This window comes from Papio anubis, chromosome 5 (assembly GCF_008728515.1).
Source record: "Papio anubis isolate 15944 chromosome 5, Panubis1.0, whole genome shotgun sequence".
In the NCBI taxonomy this organism is placed as follows: Eukaryota; Metazoa; Chordata; class Mammalia; order Primates; family Cercopithecidae; genus Papio; species Papio anubis.
In genome coordinates, this window is record NC_044980.1 from 136,832,602 (window position 1) to 136,859,012 (window position 26,411).

A 26,411-nucleotide genomic window follows, 5' to 3' on the forward strand; every position below is an offset into this window, starting at 1 on the left:
GGAGGCGGAGACACGAATATAGAGCATGCGTAGTATCTACCCCACCTGCGGCGGGCCAATGCGAAAGAGGAAAGTGCTTCCGGCAGCCTGATTAGCGTGAAACCAGGAAAGCGCAGGCGCAGCAATTGCTGCTTACTTGTGGGGAGGAGAAGGAGTTCTCAGACCGAGGTGATGAAAGGCTGGGAGGCGCTAAAATGAGACAGCCGGAGCCCCCCTTTTCTGTCCACAAACTACAATGCCTCGGTATCTGCATTTATTGTGATTCAAGCACTGTGCTAAAGAGTTTGTATGTATTATTTAATCTTTACAACCTAATGAGATGGTTACCCTATTTCCCTGTTTTAAGTGAAGCTATTAAGTGTGCATTCTGTGCTAGCTGCTGGGGATACTGTAGTAAATATAAGCTAGATGACATCTACCCACCTGGAGTTGGTGGTGGAGAGGGGTAATTGAACACATACAAATGCGAGTGAAATTGCTGCTAATATTCTTTAGCGCTCCATAAGAGTAACATTCATCTGGGAGGAAGAGTCTGTAAAGCCACTATAAGAGAGTTAACGCGGGCGCCTGTACTCCCAGCTACTCGGGAGGCTGAGGCAGGAGAATGGCATGAACCCGGGAGGCAGGGCTTGCAGTGAGCTGAGATCCCGCCACTGCACTCCAGCCTGGGCAACAGAGCCAGACTCCGTCTCAAAAAAAAAAAAAAAAAAAAAAAAGAGAGTTAACGAAGGGTGAATGGGAGTTAGAGAAGACGAGAAAAAAAGAGGAAAGGACAAGGGTAAAGGAGGATAAAAGGTAAAAAGGTAAAGGGAAATAAAAAGGTAAAGGGAAAATAGCCTGAATATTTTAGGCAAAGAGAACAATGTGTGCAAGATCTGGGAAACATGGTCTGAGGAAAGATGAAAATCGAGCTCTGAACTTCAGCATTATTAACATTTTGGGTCAGAATGATTCTTTGGGTCATGCCCTGTGCGTGATGCTTAGCATAGCGTCCCTAACCTCTAGCCATTAGATGCCAGTACTCCTCATAACCAACCACCACCACCACCACCACCACCAAGTTGGGACAGCTAAAAATCTCTCCAGACATTGCCAAATCCAAATGTCCCTGGGGCGGGGGTGGGGGCAACATCACCTGAATTTGTGAACCACTCTTCTAAGTGGAACCTGAGTGACTGGAACGGCAAGTGAGGGGAGCCACATAGGAGTTGAGGCTGGAGTAACAGGAAGGGGCCAGGAAATATCCTGTGGGATTTGTGTGTTGGTTCTAAAAGAAATGAAGATTGTGAACTGATGAGTGATGTTTAGATTGTTTCCTTTTGAAAAAGATTGCTTTGGCTGCTGTGTTAAATCACTTTCCCAAGATGGTGGAATCCCAAATACTGTGACTCCAAATAACATGCTATTAACTAATGAGCAGAACTTTCTTCAGAGTTTATAGTAATAACATTTATCATGAACCATTGCATTATATTCCGGTATCAAAATCCTGAGGCCCTCACAAAAGAAGCCAGACCATTGTTGAGGACTAGTTTCCAAAGGAACAATAACATTTCACTTAAAATTTTTCTCTCAACACCCCCACCCCAATAAAACAAACAAGTAAAACTAAAACAAACAAAAAACGCACTCCCCTCCAAACAAAAATAGCAAGAACAAAAGGCTATAACAACCATATCAAAAAACCTAGGATTGTACCCTAGAACCCAACAGGCAGCTGCCCTTTGAGGTTTTTACTCCATTGGTGAATTTAATTTTTTTTATTTTTACGGATACGTCATAGTTGTACATATTTATGAGATAAATGTGATATTTTGATACAGGAATACAATGTGTAATAATGAAATCGGGGTAATTGAGATGTATCTGTCGCCTCAAACATTTGTCATTGCTTTGTGTAGAGAAAATTCTAAATCTACTCCTAGTTATTTTGAACTATACAATAAATTATTGTTAATTATGGCTACCCTATTTTGCCACTGAACACTAGATTTTTGTGCTTTCTGCCTATATTTTTGAATTTCTGAAATTGCTCATTCAAGTGTTCACCACCTTTCATCAATCATTTTAGCATTTATTGGTTTAGGTATCATTGGCACAACTTTAGGTAGAATGACCACATATTATGATTTGCTGGAGACAATTCCATTGTCCCATTTTCTGCCTATTTTTCCTTACCCCCAGCATAATTATTAATATTGTTCCCTTTTACTCTCAAAAATATCCTAGTTCAGTTGATAAACTTTGTGATTATACTTTCTTTAAGCTACATTATCCATGAAGCTGTGTTTCGAATCATCAACAAGATGCAGTAATCCATCATTATCTACTTAATCTTATGGTTAAAAAAAAATCTGGTCTGTCTTGTTTTTTTCTGATGTTTCTATTTCTTCTGAATCAAAAAAGATATCCCTTTCAAATTTGAATGAGCTACAAGAATATGAGCATTAAAAATTGTCCATTTAGATGCTGGTAAGGTTGTAGAGAAAAAGGAATGCTTATACACTGTTGGTGGGAGGGTAAATTAGTTCAGCCATTATGGAGCACAGTGTGGCGATTCTTCGAAGACCTAAAGACAGAAATACCATTCTACCCAGTAATCCCATTACTGGGCATACACCCAAAAGGTTATAAATCAATCTACCATAAAGACACATGCATGTGTATGTTCATTGCAGCACTATTCACAGTAGCAAAGACATGGAAACAACTTAAATGCCCATCCATCATAGACCGGATAAAGAAAATGTGGCACATACACACCATGAAATATTATGCAGCCATAAAAAAGGAATGAGATAATGTCCTTTGCAGGGACATAGACAGAGCTGCAGGAAATTATCCTTAGCAAACTAATGCAGGAACAGAAAACCAGATACCACATGTTCTCCTTATAAGTAGGAGCTAAATAATGAGAACACATGGACACCTAGAGGGGAACAACACACAGTAGGGCATGTTGGAGGGAGGAGGGAGAGAATCAGGAAAAATAACTAATAGGTACTAGGCTTAATACCTGGGTGATGAAATAATCTGTACAACAAACCCCTATGATACAAGTTTATCTATGTAACAAACCTGCACCTGTACCCCTGAAGTTAAAAGGTAAAAAATTTGCCTGTTTTAGGAATGAATTATTAGATATAGATGTTCTTCAAATTCTACTTCTGTCTCTGAAAGCAATTAACATATTTATTTAAATTTTCCCCCTTGAATTTCTGCTCCAATTGAGAAGCCAAGCAAGAAAATTGAGTTACCTGATTGAGTTTTGCATATTGTTTATCTGACTTTGAGACATAAGCCAAAGTATCCTGCAGATGCCCATTAGGGATTTTGAGAACATCCACTAATTTCATGGCTAATCATGTAGGAATTTCATTTTGGATTTTTTCCTTTTTTTTTTTTTTTTGCATTGCTCCCTCACTCTGGGATAGGCTTCAGAAAGTTATATTAAAGGAAACTGGAGTCCTTGGTAGATGTGCCGTCCTCTGTTAAAGTCACCCACTTGGCTTTATCAGGAGTAGAAAGCCTCACCTAGGTCAAGAGATGAGGCAACATGAGCTAGAGCTGTAATAGCTGCACAGTCCTTCCCTGGGACCTAATGTATCCATCACCAAAACAAAAATGGAAAGGACATCCTAATAATGAGTAATATTATTTAGTTAAGACAGTCATGCTAGTATACACACTAACACTTTTACATATTTCACAAACACACACAAAGCAACTTCATTTTTTAGTATGGCTCTGAAACTAAGGTACAGGCCCTGGAGCCAGACTGCATGGATTTACATTCTGTACTACTTACTTGCCATGGAGCTTCAGTAATTTATTTAAAGATATTTTAGAGTTGCCTTCTTTCCCTTCTGTTTTTTAGTTAATATGCCATGGAAAATTGTGCCAGAAAATTATGGTTTGAACATGGGCAGTTTTCTCCTACCTTCAGCTATATCCACAAGCACCACATGAAATGGAGATCTGGCAGCTCTGTGTATTTCAGTCAAGTTCCACAATGAAACCTGACAACTACGGTAAAAACCAAATAAGTGCCAGTGTTTGTTTTCACTGTCCCTGCATATTAACTATGTAACCTCTTTTCTCAAATATGACAATTATATTTCCTCTAAATTATCTTTTTTCCTTTACCAAAGAGTTTCCTCATCAAGTCTTCTGTACTAGGTTATTCAAATTCTGCTTCTGTTATTTCAGTTATTTTACTTTGAACAATGAATAGTTTTGAAAAGATAGATTTGCCTGTAATGGCATTGAATGCCTTTGTATAGAACTGGTTTTTAAAAGGCAAAGAAATTTAACCCTAATTTTATAACTATTCCTGGAAACTTGACGTCGGTATTGCAAGTGCTGCATGTTGTTAAAAAAAAAAAAGTCTTTTAAAGATAACATATAAGCAATATTGTAAATACTGTAAATATTTTCATTGCAGAGATAAAAAATACCCTCTTAAGTAACAAATAAACCTTTCTAATATCAGGTGAATGGCTATTGTGGCTTGGAATATCAGTTTCAGTGAAGGCACTGAAGCACTGGAAGTCTATATTTCAAATAACTTGGGTAGTAAGGGAGATAATATGAAAAACAGCATGGGAGAACTCACAGTGGGCTCTAATGATGGCAAAGCCACTCATGCCAAAGGTAAAAATGAAGGATTTGAAAAATATGACAGTTAGCACCTATATATACTTCAAGCATTTGTGTGCCAAGCATTTCTTTAAGCACTTTGTACTTTTTAACTCAATTACTCCTCCTCTTAACAACCCAGTGAGGTGGGTGCCCTATAACTCCCATTTGACACATGAGGAAATTGAGAACAGAGTAAGTAATTTGTTAAACATTATTATGCTAGAAAATAGTAGAGTAGACATTTTGAACTCATTCCTGAGTCCTTATGCTAAACCACTAGGCTGTATTGTTATTGTGTTATGAAATGTGAATGTAGAAAAGTCAATAATTCTGATTAATATCCTAATTTATCTAAAATGTGATTACTGAAATCCATATAAATTAAAATTGCAACTAGACATTTGATAATTGCATCTGCGTCTCCACATGTATATATATTCAAATTGATAAAAAATATTTTCTGTAATGTTCTCATTGGGCAAATAGTATTTAAACCTTATGTTTAAGTTTATGTTACATTAGTCATGTATGTTAATTGATATTGCATAGTGGTTAAGGGTATAGGCCCTGGAGCCAGACTGCATGGATTTACATTCTGTACTACTTACTTGCCATGGAGCTTCAGTAATTTATTTAAACTCTTTGTACCTCACTTTTCTCATCTGTAAAAGCAAGATAAGAGTGTTCATTGCTAGAAGGGTTATATGACATAATGTTTTCAAGTATAAGTGTCTAAGTACTAAGTATTCAATAAATATTTGCAATAATTATTGTTGAATCTATGTAGCTACAGAAGCAATACTATTTCTTCAGGAAAAATCGACTTTTTAAAAGCTATAAGGATTGGGTTTGAACAAGCTAACTACGTCTAAGATCAATTATAAATGTTCACTCTGTTGTTTGCCCTGCAGATTCTGTATTATAATTTGCTTTTTGATAAGGTGGAGTGTATTAAAATATGCTTTTTTATCTCTGTCCAAGATTTTTCAAATTTGGCTTGTCTGCATTGTAAATTTTAGTCTCATAAGTACTGTTTTAAGAACCGCCTATATTTAGGGCAATTATCCTTGAAAATTGTGAACAGTGCTTCTCATATTTTATTTTCTTGATATGTTTCATCTTATTTCAAATACTATAAAAAGTGTCCATCTTTCTGCCTTCCCTTTCTCTCCTCTCTTCCCCTAAAACACAGAATTTATCAGGAGACAGAGCATAAGATGATTTATATTGTGGAAAACATATTTATTTGCAAAGAAAGAAAAAGGCAGTATCTCAGGCAAGTGAAATAATAGCCATAACAATTTTTAAAGATATAGTGTTTCTTAAAATCATATATGTGTCAGGTTTTATTACATTCAGTGGGAGAGCAGCTTGAAAATTACTGCAAGCATGATATATATTGTGGTTTAGGTTCCTCTAGGCAGTATACTTTTTCTATTTTTTGTTAGAATTCTTCATGACCATATCTGTTGCCCATTTTTAATGTGGTTATTTGTTTTTCTTGTCGATTTAAGTTCCTTATAGATTCTGGTTACTAAATCTTTGTTGGATGCATACTTTGCAAATGTTTTCTCTTATTTTGTAGGTTGTTTACTTTTTGCTGTGCAGAAGCTCTTTAGTTTAATTAGGTCCCACTTGTTAACTTTTGTTTTTGTTGCAATTGCTTTTGGGGACTTAACTCAAACACTCTTTGCCAGGGCCAGTGTTGAGAAGGGTATTTTCTGGGTTTTCTTCCAGGATTAAAAAAAGAAGAAGAAGAATTCCTCACGACTCTCAATTAGAGTTATTTTGAAGAAGGTTAATGCTTGAACCACAGTAACTGTCATGCTGTCATATCTATATAAGTATATCATTGTAATTTGTGCAGAAATGATTGGTAAGAAGGAACATTTTACTGCTGTTGAGGAATGGAAGGGATGAGACTAAAGTGATGGTTTGAAAAAAAATAGTATTCAGACTGGATTAGTTTCCTGGGGCTGCTGTAACAAAGTACCACAAACTGGGTGGTCTACATAAATGAAATGTATTGTCTTAGAGTTCTGGAGGTTAGAAATCTGAAATCAAGGTTTCGACAAGGTTTTTTCCTTCTGAGGACTGTGAGGGTGAATCTGCTACATGCCTCTTTTGTAGCTTCTGGTGGTTTGAAAGCAATCTTTGATGTTCCTTAGCTTGTAGATGCATCACTCCCATCTCTGCCTTCACCTTGACATGGTCTTCACATAGTCTCTCTGTGTATGCCTGTCTCTGTGTCCAAGCTTCCCTTTTTTAGGAGCACCAGTCATGTTGGTTTAGCACCTACCCAAATTACCTCATTTTAACTTGATTATCTCTGTAAAGATCTTATTTTCAAATAAGGTCACATTCTGATGTCCTGCGAGTAAGGACTTCAATATATCTTTTGGGGGATGTACAGTTGAATTCATACCAGCCTTATGATGTTACTGCATTCTTTTGCCCAAATATAGACTGAGTTTTTTGCTACACACATGCTCAGAAGAACAATAATCTGAAATTTTTTCACTTTGATCAGCTATTCATGTCAATGTCAATTGGTTGTCACCGTTGCAGAATGGCAAATCTTTTGAATCAAATCTGTAGCAATGGAGTCTTCAACTGCATCATTTTGGGTGTCTAGTTTAACATTTGGCCCAAAGTAAACTTTTTACATTGGGTTTAAAGTCAGTCCCATGCTTGTAGAAAGACACATGCTGGAATATTTTTCATCAGACTTTCTGAAACAAAGTAAGAGGCCATTATGTTTATAAATAAGTAAAAGCCTGCTAAAGGAAAATCTTAATGTCTACAGTGCCAATTCTTAAACAATGTTATTTTATTGAGTTTGTTCACTTGTGATGATTTTTAAAAATATAAAGTAGAACTATAAAAGTAGGCATTTTGATTTTTCAGTTTTCTTCCATAGAAGAAAAAGTTATTTAGTCATAATGCTTTTAATGTACTTAGATATTATTTTTTGTTATTAAGACTAATTATAATGCTTGACACTTTTCCTTAAATGAGGATTATTTTATTTTAAAACAGAGACATGTGAAATCAAATGTCTGATTTTAATTAAATTCTGCACATTTAGATCTAGAAGTCAAAGACAAACACATTTTTTTCCTTTTGATTTTAGGTTAAGCAGTCAAGATCTTTTTTATTCTTCTTCTACAGTCCTAATTTTTTTTTTTTTTTTTTTTTTTTGAGACAGAGTCTTGCTCTGTCGCCAGGCTGGAGTGCAGTGGCACAATCTTGGCTCACTGCAAGCTCCGCCTCCCAGGTTCACGCCATTCTCCTGCCTCAACCACCTGAGTAGCTGGGACTACAGGCACCTGCCACCACGCCTGGCTAATTTTTTTTTTTTTTTTGTATTTTTAATAGAGACGGGGTTTCACCATGTTAGCCAGGATGGTCTCGATCTCCTGACCTTGTGATCCACCCACCTCGGCCTCCCAAAGTGCTGGGATTACAGGCGTGAGCTACCGCGCCCAGCCCTGCAGTCCTAATTTTTTATAATTTAATGAAAATCATAAATCCCCTACTGTCTGTGATAATGAATTTTCCTCTCTGGAAGAGAATATAAACATTTCTTAACTCTTGCTAAAATGTTATTTTGGAAAGATTAACATCATTTAAAATATTATTTGATTCTAGATTTATAAATATCCTTTCTTTTCTGGACTCTAATTAAAAGTTATTCGTTTTAATTTAAAAATTGACTTCTGTACTAATATTATAACACACTACACTCCCCTTCCCACTTCCTGGAAATGAAATGTCTCAACTTCATATTAAAATTTTGAGAGGCCCCTAGGAAATTGGCCTGAATTCACTGAGATAGCTCTAAAGTTAACAAGAATAGACTAATCTTCATAGAACAATCAGGACAGCAAGTGCATCAGAAAATGACCAAAACACCCCTTGTTTAACTGGCTACACATATTGAGAATTAAAGAGAATTAAAACTTGCAGGAACCTTGAGAGAATTCATTCCCCACTCTTTGACTTTACAAATGAAGATCTGAGGCCAGGAGAAGTGAAGGGATGTGTTTAAGACCTACAATTCCATGTGATACCTTGACATTTCTGACCCTCACAGGGTCCTAAAGGTTTAGCCATGAGTTCCCTTGCTCTTGCCAGATATGTCCCCTACCCAGCAGAAAAGGCTCCCCACCAGGCAGGTTCCTCTATCGGCCACCCCACTCAGGCCTCAGCCCAAGTCATTTTGCCTTCTTATGAGCTGGTAAAATTATTCAAAGAAGCATATTATATCCCCCTCCCCCCATGGGAACCAGGAGGCAACTCATCCTCTAGATACTATACACCACAGGCCCAGCTAATTCACTCTACTCCTGAGTGTAACCACTATGTATCCCTGCATGGCGTGCAGACTCTTCTCTCCCAGGCTGGGCGTGTATGTGATTAATGAACTGCTGCCAGTCTCATCTGTCCAGTGCTGAGTATATCAGGAACTCATCCATCTTGTACTATTTGGGAACAGGGATCCTTCCTTCGCCAACATGGTAGGTAGAAGACTATCAGAACAAGGGATTTGGTTGATTTTACTAATATGGCTAGTATCAGATTTACCATTGTGTCTTGTCTTTGCTTTTCAGCTAGTACGTGACAAAGATTAGATGATAAATAAGTGATTGTAACCATCTAATTATGTCAGAAACTCTATTAGAAGAGAGGTTATATTATATTTACTTTTGTATCCCAACTATACGACATAAAATAATGTTGTTTGTGGTATTTATTCATTCGTTTGTTACAAAGATTTATTGAGAACCTACCATGTGCCAGTCACAATATACAAGAAACAGATTCTGTGCCTGTCTATGGTATTTTTTAAATTTATTTTTTATTATACTTTAAGTTCTAGGGTACTTGTGCACAATGTGCAGGTTTGTTACATATGTATACATGTGCCATGTTGGTGTGCTGCACCCATTAACTCATCATTTACATTAGTATATTACATTAGGTATATCTCCTAATGCTATCCCTCCCCCCTCCCCCCACCCCATGACAGGCCCCGGTGTGTCATGTTCCCCTTCCTGTGTCCAAGTGTTCTTATTGTTCAATTCCCACCTATGAGTGAGAACATGCGGTGTGTGTTGGTTTTCTGTTCTTGTGATAGTTTGCTGAGAATGATGATTTATAGCTGCATCCATGTTCCTACAAAGGACATGAACTCATCCTTATTTATGGCTGCATAGTATTCCATGGTGTATATGTGCCACATTTTCTTAATCCAGTCTGTCACTGATGGACATTTGGGTTGGTTCCAAGTCTTTGCTATTGTGAATACTGCTGCAATAAACATATGTGTGCATATGTCTTTATAGCATCATGATTTATAATCCTTTGGGTATATACCCAGTAAAAATGGGATGGCTGGGTCAAATGGTATTTCTAGTTCTACATCCTTGAGGAATTGCCACACTGTCTTCCACAATGGTTGAACTAGTTTATAGTCCCACCAACAATGTAAAAGTGTTCCTGTTTCTCCACATCCTCTTCAGCACCTGTTGTTTCCTGACTTTTTAATGATCGCCATTCTAACTGGTGTCTCATTGTGGATTTGATTTGCATTTCTCTGGTGGCCAGTGATGATGAGCATTTTTTCATGTGTCTGTTGGCTGCATAAATGTCTTCTTTTGTGAAGTGTCTGTTCATATCCTTTGCCCACTTTTTGATGGGGTTGTTTGTTTTTTTCTTGTAAATTTGTTTGAGTTCTTTGTAGGTTCTGGATATTAGCCCTTTGTCAGATGAGTAGCTTGCAAAAATTTTCTCCCATTCTGTAGGTTGCCTGTTCACTCTGATGGTAGTTTCTTTTGCTGTGCAGAAGCTCTTTAGTTTGATTAGATCCCATTTATCAATTTTGGCTTTTGTTGCCGTTGCTTTTGGTGTTTTAGACATGAAGTCCTTGCCCATGCCTATGTCCTGAATGGTATTGCCTAGGTTTTCTTTTAGGGTTTTTATGGTTTTAGGTCTAACATTTAAGTCTCTAATCCATCTTGAATTAATTTTTGTATAAGGTGTAAGGAAGGGATTTCAGTTTCAGCTTTCTATGTATGGCTAGCCAGTTTTCCCAGCATCATTTATTAAATAGGAAATCCTTTTCTCATTTCCTGTTTTTGTCAGATATGTCAAAGATTAGATGGTTGTAGATGTGTGGTATTGTTTCTGAGGGCTCTGTTCTGTTCCATTGGTCTATATCTCTGTTTTGGTACCAGTACCATGCTGTTTTGGTTACTGTAGCCTTGTAGTACAGTTTGAAGTCAGGTAGCATGATGCCTCCAGCTTTGTTCTTTTGGCTTAGGATTGTCTGGGCAATGCGAACTCTTTTTTGTTTCCATATGAACTTTAAAGTAGTTTTTTCCAATTCTGTGAAGAAAGTCATTGGTAGCTTGATGGGGATGGCATTGAATCTATAAATTACCTTGGGCAGTGTGACCATTTTCACGATATTGATTCTTCCTATCCATGAGCATGGAATGTTCTTCCATTTGTTTGTGTCCTCTTTTATTTCATTGAGCAGTGGTTTGTAGTTCTCCTTAAAGAGGTCCTTTACATCCCTTGTAAGTTGGATTCCTAGGTATTTTATTCTCTTTGAAGCAATTGTGAAAGGGACTTCACTCATGATTTGGCTCTCTGTTTGTCTGTTATTGGTGTATAAGAATGCTTGTGATTTTTGCACATTGATTTTGTGTCCTGAGACTTTGCTGAAGTTGCTTATCAGCTTAAGTAGATTTTGGGCTGAGATGATGAGGTTTTCTAAATATACAATCACATCATCTGCAAACAGGGACAATTTGACTTCCTCTTTTACTAATTGAATATGCTTTATTTCTTTCTCATGCCTGATTGCCCTGGCCAGAACTTCCAACACTATGTTGAATAGGAGTGGTGAGAGAGGGCATCCCTGTCTTGTGCCAGTTTTCAAAGGGAATGCTTCCAGGATTTGCCCATTCAGTATGCTATTGGCTGTGGGTTTGTCATAAATAGCTCTTATTATTTTGAGATACATTCCATCAGTACCAAATTTATTGAGAGTTTTTAGCATGAAGGGCTGTTGAATTTTGTCAAAAGCCTTTTCTGCATCTATTGAGATGATCATGTGGTTTTTGTCTTTGGTTCTGTTTATATGCTGGATTATGTTTATTGATTTGCATATGTTGAACCAGCCTTGCATCCCAGGGATGAAGCCCACTTGATCATGGTTGGTAAGCTTTTTGATGTACTGCTGAATTCGGTTTGCCATTATCTTATTGCCATTATCTTATTGAGGACTTTTGCATTGATATTCATCAGGGATATTGGTCTAAAATTCTCTTTTTTGGTTGTGTCTCTGCCAGGCTTTGGTATCAGGATGATGTTGGCCTCATAAAGTGAGTTAGGGAGGATTCCCTCTTTTTCTATTGATTGAAATAGTTTCAGAAGGAATGGTACTAGCTCCTCCTTGTACCTCTGGTGAATTCAGCTGTGAATCCGTCTGATCCTGGACTTTTTTTCGTTGGTAGGCTATTAATTGTTGCCTCAATTTCAGAGCCTGTTATTGGTCTATTCAGGAATTCAACTTCTTCCTGTTTTAGTCTTGGGAGGGTGTATGTGTCCAGGAATTTATCCATTTCTTCTAGGTTTTCTAGTTTATTTGCGTAGAGGTGTTTATAGTATTCTCTGATGGTAGTTTGTGTTTCTGTGGGATCGGTGGTGATATCCCATTTATCATTTTTTATTACATCTATTTGATTCCTCTCTCTTTTCTTCTTTATTAGTCTTGTTAGCGGTCTATCAATTTTGTCGATCTTTTAAAAAAACCAGCTCTTGGATTCATTGATTTTTTGAAGGGTTTTTTGTGTTTCTGTCTCCTTCAGTTCTGCTCTGATCTTAGTTATTTCTTGCCTTCTGCTAGCTTTTGAATGTGTTTGCTCTTGCTTCTCTAGTTCTTTTAATTGTGATGTTAGGGTGTCAATGTTAGATCTTTTCTGCTTTCTCTTGTGGGCATTTAGTGCTATAAATTTCCCTCTACACACTGCTTTAAATGTGTCCCAGAGATTCTGGTATGTTGTATCTTTGTTCTCATTGGTTTCAAAGAACATCTTTATTTCTGCCTTCATTTCGTTACGTACCCAGTAGTCATTCAGGAGCAGGTTGTTCAGTTTCCATGTAGTTGAGAGATTTTGAGTGAGTTTCTTAGTCCTGAGTTCTAGTTTGATTGCACTGTGGTCTGAGAGACAGTTTGTTATAATTTCTGTTCTTTTACATTTGCTGATGAGTGCTTTACTTCCAACTATGTGGTCAATTTTGGAATAAGTGTGATGTGGTGCTGAGAAGAATGTATATTCTGTTGATTTGTGGTGGAGAATTCTGTAGATATCTATTAGGTCCACTTGGTGCAGAGTTGAGTTCAATTCCTGGATATCCTTGTTAACTTTCTGTCTCATTGATCTGTCTAATGTTGGCAGTGGGGTGTTAAATTCTCCTGTTATTATTGTGTGGGAGTCTAAGTCTCTTTGTAAGTCTCTACGGACTTGCTTTATGAATCTGGGTGCTCCTGTATTGGGTGCATATATATTTAGGATAGTTAGCTCTTCTTGTTGAATTGATCCCTTTACCATTATGTAATGGTCTTCTTTGTCTCTTTTGATCTTGTTGGCTTAAAGTCTTTTTTATCAGAGACTAGGATTACAACCCCTGCCTTTTTTTGTTTTCCATTTGCTTGGTAGATCTTCCTCCGTCCCTTTATTTTGAGCCTGTGTGTGTCTCTGCACGTGAAATAGGTCTCCTGAATACACCACACTGATGGGTCTTGACTCTTTATCCAATTTGCCAGTCTGTGTCTTTTAATTGGAGCATTTAGCCAATTTCCATTTAAGGTTAATATTGTTATGTGTGAATTTGATCATGTCATTATGATGTTAGCTGGTTATTTTGCTCATTAGTTGATGCAATTTCTTCCTAGCATTGATAGTCTTTACATTTAGGCATGTTTTTGCAGAGGCTGGTACCAGTTGTTCCTTTCCATGTTTAGTGCTTCCTTCAGGGTCTCTTGTAGGGCAGGCCTGGTGGTGACAATATCTCTCAGCATTTGCTTGTCTGTAAAGGATTTTATTTCTCCTTCACTTATGAAACAGTTTGGCTGGATATGAAATTCTAGGTTTAAAATTCTTTTCTTTAAGAATGTTGAATATTGGCCTCCACTCTCTTCTGGCTTGTAGAGTTTCTGCCAAGAGATCCGCTGTTAGTCTGATGGGCTTCCCTTTGTGGGTAACCTGACCTTTCTCTCTGGCTGCCCTTAACATTTTTTCCTTCATTTCAACTTTCGTGAATCTGACAATTATGTGTCTTGGAGTTGCTCTTCTCGAGGAGTATCTTTGTGGCGTTCTCTGTATTTCCTGAATTTGAATGTTGGCCTGCCTTGCTAGGTTGGGGAAGTTCTCTTGGATGATATCCTGCAGAGTGTTTTCCAACTTGGTTCCATTCTCCCTGTCACTTTCAGGTACACCAATCAGACGTAGATTTGGTCTTTTCACATAGTCCTATATTTCTTGGAGGCTTTGTGCATTTCCTTTTACTCTTTTTTCTCCAAACTTCTCTTCTCGCTTCAGTTCATTCATCTGATCTTCAATCACTGATACCCTTTCTTCCAGTTGATTGAATCTGTTACTCAAGCTTGTGCATTCATCACGTAGTTCTTGTGCCATGGTTTTCAGCTCCATCAGGTCATTTAAGGACTTTCCTACATTGGTTATTCTAGTTAGCCATTTGTCTAATCTTTTTTCAAGGTTTTTAGCTTCTTTGAGATGGGTTTGAACTTCCTCCTTTACCTCAGAGAAGTTTGATAGTCTGAAGCCTTCTTCTCTCAACTTGTCAAAGTCATTCTCCGTCCAGCTTTGTTCTGTTCCTGGCGAGGAGCTGCGTTCCTTTGGAGGGGGAGAGGCACTCCGATTTTTAGAATTTTCAGCTTTTCTGCTCTGTTTTTTTCCCCATCTTTGTGGTTTTATCTACCTTTGGTCTTTGATGATGGTGACGTACAGATGGGGTTTTGGTGTGGATGTCCTTTCTGTTTGTTAGTTTTCCTTGTAACAGTAAGGACCCTCAGCTGCAGGTCTTTTGGAGTTTGCTGGAGGTCCACTCCAGACCCTGTTTGCCTGGGTATCTGCAGCGGAGGCTGCAGAAGAGTGAATATTGCTGAACAGCAAATGTTACTGCCTGATAGTTCCTCTGGAAGTTTCGTCTTAGAGGGGTACCCAGCCATGTGAGGTGTCAGTCTGCTCCTACTGGGGGGTGCCTCCCAGTTAGGCTACTCAGGGGTCAGGGACCCACTTGAGGAGGCAGTCTGTCCTGTCCGTTCTCAGATCTCAAACTCTGTGCAGGGAGAACTACTCCTCTCTTCAAAGCTGTCAGACAGGGACATTTAAATCTGCAGAGGTTTCTGCTGCCTTTTGTTTAGCTATGCCCTGCCCCCAGAGATGGAGTCTATGGAGGCAGGCAGGCCTCCTTGAACTGCAGTGAGCTCCACCCAGTTCGAGCTTTCCAGCCGCTTTGTTTACCTACTCAAGCCTCAGCAATGGCAGGCACCCCTCCCCCAGCCTCGCTGCTGCCTTGCAGTTAGATCTCAGACTGCTGTGCTAGCAATGAGGGAGACCCCGTGCAGGTGGGACCCTCCGAGCCAGGCGTGGAATATAATCTCCTGGTGTAACATTTGCTGTGACCCTTGGAAAAGCACACTATTAGGATGGGAGTGACCCATTTTCCAGGTGCTGTGTGTCACAGTTTTCCTTGGCTCGTAAAGGGAATTCGCTTCCCTCTTGCGCTTCCCAGGTGAGGCGCTGCCTCGCCCTGCTTCAGCTCTCACTTGGTGGGCTGCACCCACTGTCCTGCACCCACTGTCTGAAATGCCCCAGTGAGATGAACCTGGTACCTCAGTTGGAAATGCAGAAATCACCTGTCTTTTGTGTCGCTCACACTGGGAGCTGTAGCCTGGAGCTGTTCCTATTCAGTCATCTTGGAACCCTCCCTGTCTATGGTTTTTTAAGCTTAACATAGTTCTACTCGCCCATCTTCCCTGCAGGTGCTTGCAAGTTCACAGCCATCAGTCCTCTGCCTGGAGAATGCTCCTGTTCCTCAATGCTTCTAGCTTGATAAGGTCGTTACTACACTTCCATATAAGCCAGGATCACCACTCTTTGTGAACTGGAAGGTCTGAACCAAGAAAAGATTCTAATTTGGAGATCTGCTGCTTGGGAAATGTTTATAGTGATCTGCCAATGACTATCCTTGCTGTCAGTGATAATGATGCTCCTACATGAGAAGCATTCATCTGTTTCTAAGACCACAGTCCTGAGCATTAGTGCACCTGGGATTAGACAGTGAGGGATAGCATACCTTGAGAACTTTTTATTTTGTTCAGGGCAAGGGGAAGTATATCCATGCCAACAGGACACCACAGAAGCACTCATTTAATCCCCTTGTAGTTCATTTCCTTAAATTCTTCTGCCATATTTCTCAATATAACTATCCCTCATTCCAATTATCTGTTGCCTTGTAAAGAAAAACAGACAAAAAACTCCAAAAAGCCAAAAAAAAAAAAAAAAATTAAAAAAATCTCAAAACTTGGTGGATTAAAACCATGACAATAACATTTTATTTCCTGAAAATCTAAAATTGGACAGGCTTGTTGGGTGTAGCTCATCTCTGTTCCACACAACTTCAGCTGGGGAGCTCAAAAGCTGGATGTTGAATTCATCTGAAGGCTCATTCACGTATGTGACTGTTGATGCTGGCTACATGTTGGGATCTCAGCCAGAGCTCTCAAACAGAACATATACATGTGGTTTCTTCATGTGGTATGGGCTTCCTCCAAATGTGGTGGCTGTAGTCTGGGGAAGAGAATCCTGAAAGAGAGAAAACAAAAAAGGCTGTATTACCATTTCTACATCATCCTCCGAAGTCATATGATATTCTGATGCATTCTATTGGCTAGAAACATCTCTCTAAAGCTGGCCCATATTCAAGGAAAAGAGAATTATACTGCAACTTTTTATGCAAAGATTTTTTAAACATGTTTTAAAACCACCACTTCTCAATGGGATGTAAGTGGAAAAAAAAAAAAAAAAAAAGAATAGTGAACATTCTTGTGTAATCTGAGAGACCTAGATTGGTTAGTAGCTGTATCTACACAGCAATTCCCTTTTGGGTGTATATAGCCAAAGGATATCATATCAGCATCTTATAGAGATACCTGCACTCCCATGTTCATTGCAGCATTATTCAAAATAGCTAAGATATGGAAATAACCTAAATGTCCATCAGTGGGTGACTGAATAAAAAATTTGTTGTTAGTGGTGGTGTTTGTGTGTATAATTGAATATTATTTGGCTTTTAAAAAGAAGGAGATTCTGCCATTTGTGCAACATGGATGAAACTGGAGGACACTGTGTTAAGTGACATAAACTAGACATAGAAAGGAAAATACTGCATGATTCTCTTTATATGTTGCTATGGTTTGCATATGTCCATCAAAAAGTTGATGTGTTGAAAACTGAATGGTCATTGTAACAGTATTAAGAGATGAGGCCTTTAAGAGGTGATCAGGGCCGGGCACAGTGGCTCATGCCTGTAATTCCAGGACTTTTGGAGGCCGAGGCAGGTGGATCACCTGAGGTCAGGAGTTTGAGACCAGGCTGGACAAGATGACAAAATCCCATCTCTACTAAAAATACAAAAATTAGCCAGGTGTGGTGGCGTGTGCCTGTAATTCCAGCTACTTGCAGGCTGAGGCAGGAGAATAGCTTGAACCTGGGAGGTGGAGGTTGCAGTAAGCTGATATCGCACCACTGCATTCCAGCCTGGGCAACAAAAGTGAAACTCCATCTCAAAAAAAAAAAAAAGGTGACCAGGCCACTAGGGTTAAGCTCCCATTCTGAAGGGATTGATGCTATTATTGCAGGAGTATGTTAGTTGTGGCAGGAGTGGGTTCCTAATAAGGTTATCCCCATTCATTTCTGTCTGTGTGGTAGCTTCCATCCTTCACCTTCCGCCATGGATGACTCTTGCCAGGTGCCAGCACCATGCTCTTGGACTTCACAACCTCCAGAATGATAAGCCAAATAAACTTCTATTGTATATAAATTACCCAGTCTGTGATATTCTGTTATAGCCGTAGAAAACAGACTAAAACACATGTGAAATCTAAAAGCAAACAGAGAAAGAAAGCTCTTTAAATATACAAAAGCAGAATAGAATGATGGTTATCATAGGCCAGGGGGAGAGGGGATTCAGATATGCAGACCAAAGGGTACAAAGTAGCAGTAATGAGGATGAGCACATCTTGAAATCCCAAGTACAGCAGGGGGGCTATGAAGGTGATAGTTAATAATATGCTATTGCATAGTGGACATTTTCAAAGAGTAGATTTTAGGTGCTCTACTTCAAAGAGTCGATTTTAGGTGTGTGGTAAGAGCTTAAGCACACCGGGGATTGCTTGAGCCTGGGAAGTTGAGGCTGCAGTGAGCCATAATGGTGCCATTGCCCTCCAGCCTAGGCTGACACAGGGAGATCCTGTCGTCGGGGGGGAGGGGGGAGAGAGAGAGAGAGAGAGAGAGAGAGAGAGACAGAGACAGAGAGAGAAAGAGCAGACAGAGACAGGTTAAAGAAAAACTTTCTTAAAATTAAGTGCAATTGTAGTCTTAATTACCTTTTACCTTTCTTCACTCCCAGTTATCTGTTTGTTATTATTATGTCTTTGTTATTATCGTTTGTTGTTATTTAACACATACACATACACAGAGTATCTGTGAGATGATGGATATGGTAAGTTGTCACTTTCAATCATTTCTCTATGTACATGTATATCAAAAATCATGTTGTACGCCTTAACTTTATGTAATAAAACATAAGAAAAATTAAAAAATAAAAGAGTGGGTATAAGACCAAAGCAAAATAAACGTGAAAGAGATAATTCTAAATATGTATTAATCGTAACATGTGAGTAAAGGGCTACTTCAGTATTGAATCGACTTATTGGTGTTTTGTGTTTCTGTAGATATAGTCTTACTGTTATTACCTACATTTAGAAATGTTATTCAATTACTAGTGAAGTATTCTGCTTCTTGCACACTGTTCTTCCCTATAAAAACGTGGTCCCAAAATAAAATAATTTACTCATAGACTAAAATACGGTTGGATAACTATTCCATAGTGCTCTTTCTCTACCTATAAAGATGCACAACATTTGCTGTTTGCTTATTTTTTTAATGATGCATAAAGGATGACTCTCCTTTTCGTCTCTACAATTTCACATCAGTAAAATGTTTATTCCATACTCATTTTGCCCCCTAGTGGCTTTCTATGGTCTTGTCCCGTATTTAAAAATAATTTTCAAATCTTGTGGAATATAGGAAAAGTACAATTTTGTTCCTCTGCCACATGCACATCGCTTTATAGATGAGGAAACTAAACCCCAGAAAACTCGCGGAACTTGTCTGGTGTCACACATCCAGTTAGAACTAGAAATTGCATATTGCTACCTTCTCCTACCCTACTACTAGAAATAAGCCTCAGGAAGGCAGGGCAGTTTTGTTCATTGATGAACAAGAACAGTGCCTAGCAAATGGTAGGTGCTTATCAAATATTTGCTATATGTTATAAATAAAAGTATAAATGAATCAAGACTAGAACCTGTATTTATAGGTTTCATGCTTTACATAATACTGTGTAGTCTGTTTAATCTTTACCATAAATCTTGTACATAGTGCTTGATACTTGATTCTACTTTACTCCATGACAGTTTCAACTCCTTGAACTACCTCACCCTTTACTTGTTTTGTCATTAGGTTTGTAACATTTTCATTCATTTAATATTAGTAACAGCTTAATCAGGCACTGTGCTGCCTACAGAACTATGAAGAGGTACTTTTTAAAATTCAATTTTTATTTATTATTAACTGTGGTAACTTTTTAAGTATACAGTTCAGTGTTGGTAAGTGTATTCATGTTGTTGTGAAACCAATCTCTAGAACTTTTTAAACTTGCAAAGTGAAATTCTGTATCTATCAATCTTCCCACCCCAGCTCTGGCAACCAACATTCTACTTCTATTTCTATGCATTTGACTACTCTATATAGTATTATTATTTTTATAACTGGCTTATTTCACTTAGCATAATGTCCTCAAGTTTCGTCCATGTTAAAGTATATGGCACATTTTGTTTGTCTGTTTATCATTGATGGACACTCTGGTTGCTTCCAATTTTTAGCCCTTAGGAATAATGCTCCTATGAACATGGGTGTACAAATATCTATTCAAGACCCCGATTTCAATTCTTTTGATATATACTCAGAAGTAGAAGTGCCTGATTATATGGTAATTCTATTTCTAATTTTTGAGAAACTGTTTTCCATAGTGGAACACCATTTTACATTCCCACCAACAGTGCACTAAGGTTCTAATTGCTCTGTACGATAGCCAACACTTGCTATTTTCTTTCTTTCTTTTTGCAGTGCCATGCTGGTGAGTATGAGGCAATATCTTATGGTTTTTATTTGCATTTCCCTAATGACTAGTGATTTTAAGCATCTTTTCATATGCTTGTTGGACATTTGTATATCTTCTTTGGAGCAATGTCTGTTCAAGCCCTTTGCTACAAAGAGGCTCATTTAATTAATCAATTATTTCCTCTGTACACAGAAAAATCTTAGCAACATGATAAGAGCCATTTCCTTTGTTCTTTTTGTTACACTTTATCACCATTATTTCAGATCTCAATAATATAAAATAATAACTAAAACTTTTATTATGTGTCAGGCCCTGTTCTAAGTATCTTACATATGTTAACTTATTTAATCCTCAAAACTTCCCTATAAATGGATACTGTTAACTATCTTCATTTTACAGAAGAAGACAGAGGCAGAGAGGTAAGTTACTTGTCCAAAGTCAAATGGCTGCTGAGCAGTAGAGTCAGGATGGGTACCTAGGAAGTTGATTTAGAGTCTATGCACTCAACCACTACTCAAAGACTGAGTAGGTGCCTCTCTGACACCTACTCAATCTTTTAAAATATCACCTACATCTTTTTTACTGGACACCTCTTCTGTATAAGTTTGTATTTCAGACAACAGAAAATTAAATGCCAATTGATATCGTTGTAGGAAGATATTCATTGTTCAGTGGACGCCAAGTCTAGGGTACAGCTAGCTTCGGATGTGTTTGAATCCAGTGGCTCAAACCATATCATATGTATTAATGGTCCCAGAAAACGTTCCCAACTCACATCTTTTTGGCTCTGATTGAGCTCCATGTCCATTGCTATGATAAACATGGTGGCAGGGAGTATAAAGTGCTGTGACCAGTCTACCCAAGTAAATCATGCACCTGTACCTGGAGCAAGGGTGACAGCATTACCTGAAGCACAGAAACCTGGAGCGGGGGAGGGATGATTCTCATACGGTTTTACTAGACACCCATTCACATTGTATTGTTTCTTTGGGAGATAGGGAGCTTTTTTTTTTTTTGCATTAGGAATAAATACATGAGTGAAATTATTAAGATTAAAAAAAAACCTTTCTTATGAGTGATTTGATTAATAAAAAGGTAATAACAATAGCTAACATCAATTTAGTACTTACTATATATTAAATGCTGTCCTACGTATTCTACATGTATTGGCTCAATTAATCCTCGTAAGAGCTCTCTAAGTCAAGTGCTATTATCATCCTATTTTACTGGTAAGATACCTGAGGTGCAAAAGGGTCTGGGTGTACCTGGAAGGGAATATGATAACTTGCCCTGGGTGACCCACCCAGTTGATGAAGTCAAGATTTGAACTCCAGATGAGCTTCAGAACCTCTTCTGTATTCTTATCATTTGAACACCAGACTATCTTCAGAGCCTATTCTATAATCTATCATTCATATCATAAGATAGCTTACTTGTCACATATAGAAACTGTAGCCCACAAAAGAAACAGAATAATTCATCAGTTATGCCTGATGTTTACAATCAGGAAAGACAGCAGAGACTCTCATATGGCCAACCCGGAAAACAATTAGAACTTACACTATCATGTAAAGTCTATAGTTATATAAGAAAGAAATATGTAAATATGAAGTCTACTCTACCAAATTTGTGCTAGATCCCATTAAAAAAAAAAAAAAAGAAAAGAAAAAACTAATGGTTTATGGTCCCTGTTCAGAGCCTAAGGGAATTGGTTTAAAGTTTAAATAAAAAATTGTACATGCTGCCAGTCAGAACTATTCATCATCATAAGCATTGCATTTATTTTATTTATATGTACTTTAACAATTTTCTAGTTTTGTAGTTAAAAAAAAAAAATAGCTGAAAAGTCTGTCTCAAAGCTCTCTCACCTCTTAAAAGAAAGCAGGACGACTTTAAAAAACCAGTTTGTTTAAACATGGCCAGACTGTTTTCCAGGTATCCACATTTTCTTCTCAACACATGCCCAATCCAAAGACAGAGCATCAAAGGCGTTACACTATATGTATGTTAAAGTTTTAATATTTACAAAACTGATTAAGGTAAAGGATTATTAACTTTTTTAACCACTAGAAGTGTAAAAGCTGTGTAGCTTTTCTTGGCCTCAGTTTTCTCAACTGAATAATGAAGACAAAAAGAAACTGGAATAGGGATGTATTGATCCATTTATTCATTCAGTAACTATTGAACACCTGTTACGTGTCAGGCTCTGTGCCAGGTGCTAGGGATGGGATATATTAATGAGCAAAAATAATAATGATCCCTTCTCTCTCAGCATTTACAGTGTCACTGGGGGAGAGAAACATGATTCAAATAATCACTCCCCAAATAGTCAAAGGACTCCTTAGGGCTTTTCAGTTCCTAAATTCCATATACACGCAAACATAAAAAATAGTTCATAGAACACAAAACTTCTTACATGTTTATTTGAAAGATCTGACAAATCTCATTTATTTCTTAGACTCATTTTTTTCCAGATTATTAGCCACAGATATTGCAAACCACTTATAACAATTTTCTGCCTGCCAATGACATAATGCATTGTCCTGGCTCATTATTGTAATAGTTGTTACTATGCATATTGAATGCAAATTTCAGGTAATATTTTAGTCTTCATTTTCTATTCATTCCTAGGACTACATTTCTATTTGTAACAGGGAGGGATTAAAAAATAACAGGGCCAATAAAATTTAGAGTTTCAAAGGTAAGAGCTGATTACACACACACACACACACACACACACACACACACGGGGTGAGAGAAAAATGTTGTTTATTTTTCTAGCTATAACAAAATATCACTTGGGTTCCCCTTTTCCTCAGATTTTAATTCTATTGATGAAGCATATACAGAGGAAAATAGGAAAATGAGTTGTTTTCACTGAATCATTAATGACTTGAGGTTGGCAGGAGGTAGACTTTTTAATTGCTTACTTGTTTATTAGATTTATTCTATAGCAGTTGGTCTCTAGATTTCTTTGGGTACCCCAGAGTCTTGTTGTTAATCAAATATTCTGTAAAGTTTTTGGTTTTATCTGTAAAAGTGATTCTACAAGTTCCAGATGTCTTAGGTTGTGTCAAATGTTTGACGAAAGAAGGCTATTTATTGGAAACCAGCCAGGATCTTTGTTTAGATTATTTTTGCCAGCAGCTCTTCTACTTCAGGCTGTGATTTCATCAAAAAATATTTGCTCAAGCCATTGCTTCAGTAACCACGTCTCCAGCCCCACCGGAAGTGGATGTGGTTAATCTAGTAGACAGTACTCTTCCGTCTGAGCCTAGCTTAGACATAGTAGACTGAAAAATTACGTATCTGGAGTTGTTTTTCACCAGGGTTAGCAAAAGGCTCTGATAATCTGCCATCATTATAGGTTTCTTGCTTCTTATCACAACAGCAAGTCTTCTTTGATGGGGAAGAGTCTAGGCAAATGTTCTGGTTGATAATGAATTGTCCAAATCTTAGATTTCATCTGGATTTTTCTGTTAATGTAATCCTTCTCTGCATATTGTCCTTTGGTACTTACAAAAAGCTAATAGATACTAGCTTTTTATCTCTTCCAGATTACTGTTATTTAGCAATAGGGAATCATTAAGTTCGCATTCTCATCCTAGATCTGTTTTCTTATGCCTATCAATAGAAAATACATGAGAAAATAGTCAAAGTTAGTTTTAAGAATGCATTTCCTGGTGGAGATTAGAATGATACATCTGGTGGTAAGCTTTCTCATCCTAACTCTTCTTCAACCCACAAAGGGTGCTTAACCAAAAGTGGCTAGGCTGATGATTAGTAGGTAGGACATTTCAACCTCTGGCAAATTTGTCATTGAGCAGCATCAGTAAAAAGGTGGAAGATTCTCCACTATCCTCAAAACTTTTTCAATGACTGTAAATCAAATGTAATAAGGAGGCATCTAACCAAAATAAAATTTAAGCTGTTGTGCCTAAAGTGATCCAAATATACATGAAGAGAATGTATCAACAGATAAATAACTTGAGTTATGAATAGTAAGGACTGAAATAGTGGTTTGGAGTGGAAAAGAGTCAGGTGAGAGGTCGGTTTGAAAACACCAAATGGGCATTGTAATATTCCTAATCAAATACTCATCTCCCCTCCCCTGCCACAAAAGGTTGCGAATCAATACTGAGTGAACAGCTTCTTTGAAAAGTGAATCTACAAAGAAGTTCCAAAAGAGAGATAAAAGATCAGCTATACACAACATAATCAAAAGCAAGCCCTGTTGTCATGGTAAGGCCTTATATTCATATGTAGGGTGTCTAAGTAGTACTAGTAATTTGCAAACATTGATAAAGGCAATAAATAACAATGATATCTAATGATGCACTTAGACATTTTGGACCCTCTAAATTATGCCAGGCTCTTTAAAATACTTAAATCTACTGGAGTAGCAGTTCTGAAAGTATTTAACGCATAGCTCTTAACCTATTTAGAGAACATGTACTGTTTTGAAATTTGGGTGAACTCTTGGGATCTCTAGAAAATGCAGAGCAAGTCGCGCCTGTAATCCCAGCTCTTTGGGAGGCCAAGGCGGGAGGATCGCGAGGTCAGGAGATTGAGACCATCCTAGCTAACACGGTGAAACCCCGTCTGTACTGAAAACGCAGAAACAAATGGTGTGGTGGTGGGCACCTGTAGTGCCAGCTACTCGAGAGGCTGAGGCAGAAGAATGGCGTGAACCCGGAAGGCGGAGCTTTCAGTGAGCCGAGATTGCGCCAACCTGGGCGACAGAGAGAGACTCTGTCTAAAAAAAAAAAAAAAAAAGGCAGAGCAGGTGCATAGAGTTTTGCATACAATTTCAGGGAATTCATGAATTTTGTGAATCCCATTTGCAGACCTAGGTTAAGAATGGAGGCTTAATGCAAATCGTGCTAGGTAATAAGGACCTTCACGGAATGTAGTTTTCCTTTCTCAGTAATTGTTGTCAGCCACCTTGTATCACAATACACATGCCCTTGAGTTTTTTCAAGTGGTTTGCCAGCATTTTTTCCTCTTTTCCCGTCTATTAGTCATCTCATTTTAATTCATATGGTTGCCATATTCCTTAGCCTTTTATGAAGGTAGTTAAGGTAGACTGCTCTCTTGTTATTTCCCTTCCTTCTCCACAGTGGCTTTAAAGAGTTTATGTGGGCTCTGTGTCAGAACTACTTATTGCATTCAGGATGAGGCTGACAAACCACAACCTGTGAAGACAGACTGGGGAAATCCACCGGAAAAGGTTTTAGACGGAACTGCAGATTCGTTGTGAGTAACCAGGCCCAGCAAGAGCAATGAATTGCATAAGCACAAATGAATATGTCTGCATTTTGATGACCCTTCACCCCACCCGCAGCCAGGCACTTAGTCACTCTTTCCTCTGTGTCTCCTTAACGCTATTATACCTCTATTATAGCTCCTATCACTGCACTGGATTTATTTGTTTACGAGTCTGTCTCTCTTACTAGACTATGAGCAATTCCAAGGCAGAGTGCATGACTTATTTATCTCTGTACCTCAACCCAGTGTCTGGGTTAAGAGTGCAGGCTTTGGAGTCAGAGTGTCTGCACTCAAATCCACGTTCTGTACATTTGCGTAAGATCGCTTGGGCTAGCTACTTGACTTATCTGAACCTTGGCTTCTCTCTCCTTCCTTTCTCTCTCTTACGATGCCTCACCTTCCTTTGCACCTGTAAGTGTCACACTAACAAGGTTATTGTGAAGAATAAATGAAATAATGCTCAGCATAGCGACAGTCACTTAGTAGTGATTCAGTAATTGGTATCTATTATTATATCTATTAATATTACAATTGATTGCTGAATGAAAATTCCTTTCCTTATTATAGTTCACCTGACTGGAAAAAGCTTTTTTTAGCTTAAACTACTAAAGAACACACTTTCTCCCTACCTCTTTCCTTGTCCTCTCTGTCCCTTTGCTATTAATACCCCTCCCCAGTAACGTAGTAATTAATATTCTATTTTATTTTTCTCCACTATATTTATTATCATCTGACATTCGATATGCTTATTCATTTATTGTCTAGAATGTGAGCTCAGTGAAGGCAGGGGCTTCAGCTCTTTTGTGTTCATTGTGGAATCCCCATTGCCTATAGCAATGCCCAGCATGTGGAACATACTAAACAAACATTTACTGAATGAATGAGTGAATTGGCACTCACAGACACACACACACCACAACACACATAAAACATCCTCATTCTCTGCTGAAGGTGAGCCTCACTGATTGTCATTAATGTGTGACATTCAATGTATACCA

General features: G+C 38.1%; 1 protein-coding gene across 7 annotated transcripts in view; it reads left to right on the top strand.

The window, feature by feature from the left end:
* The first annotated feature begins 8 nt into the window (after positions 1-8).
* KCTD16 (potassium channel tetramerization domain containing 16) overlaps positions 9-26,411 on the top strand; it is a 313,564-nt gene continuing 287,161 nt past the window's right edge. For 2 of the 7 annotated variants that reach the window (XM_017960003.3, XM_031666514.1), the window contains exons 1-2: positions 72-286; positions 3,878-4,031. The gene's annotated coding sequence lies outside the window, so the exon portion shown is untranslated. Of the gene's footprint in view, positions 287-3,877; positions 4,032-5,833; positions 6,185-15,721; positions 16,992-18,280; positions 24,388-25,265; positions 25,402-26,411 lie in introns of those variants that run through there. The other 5 variants (XR_004183843.1, XR_004183842.1, XM_031666513.1 and 2 more) reach the window with 5 other exon arrangements.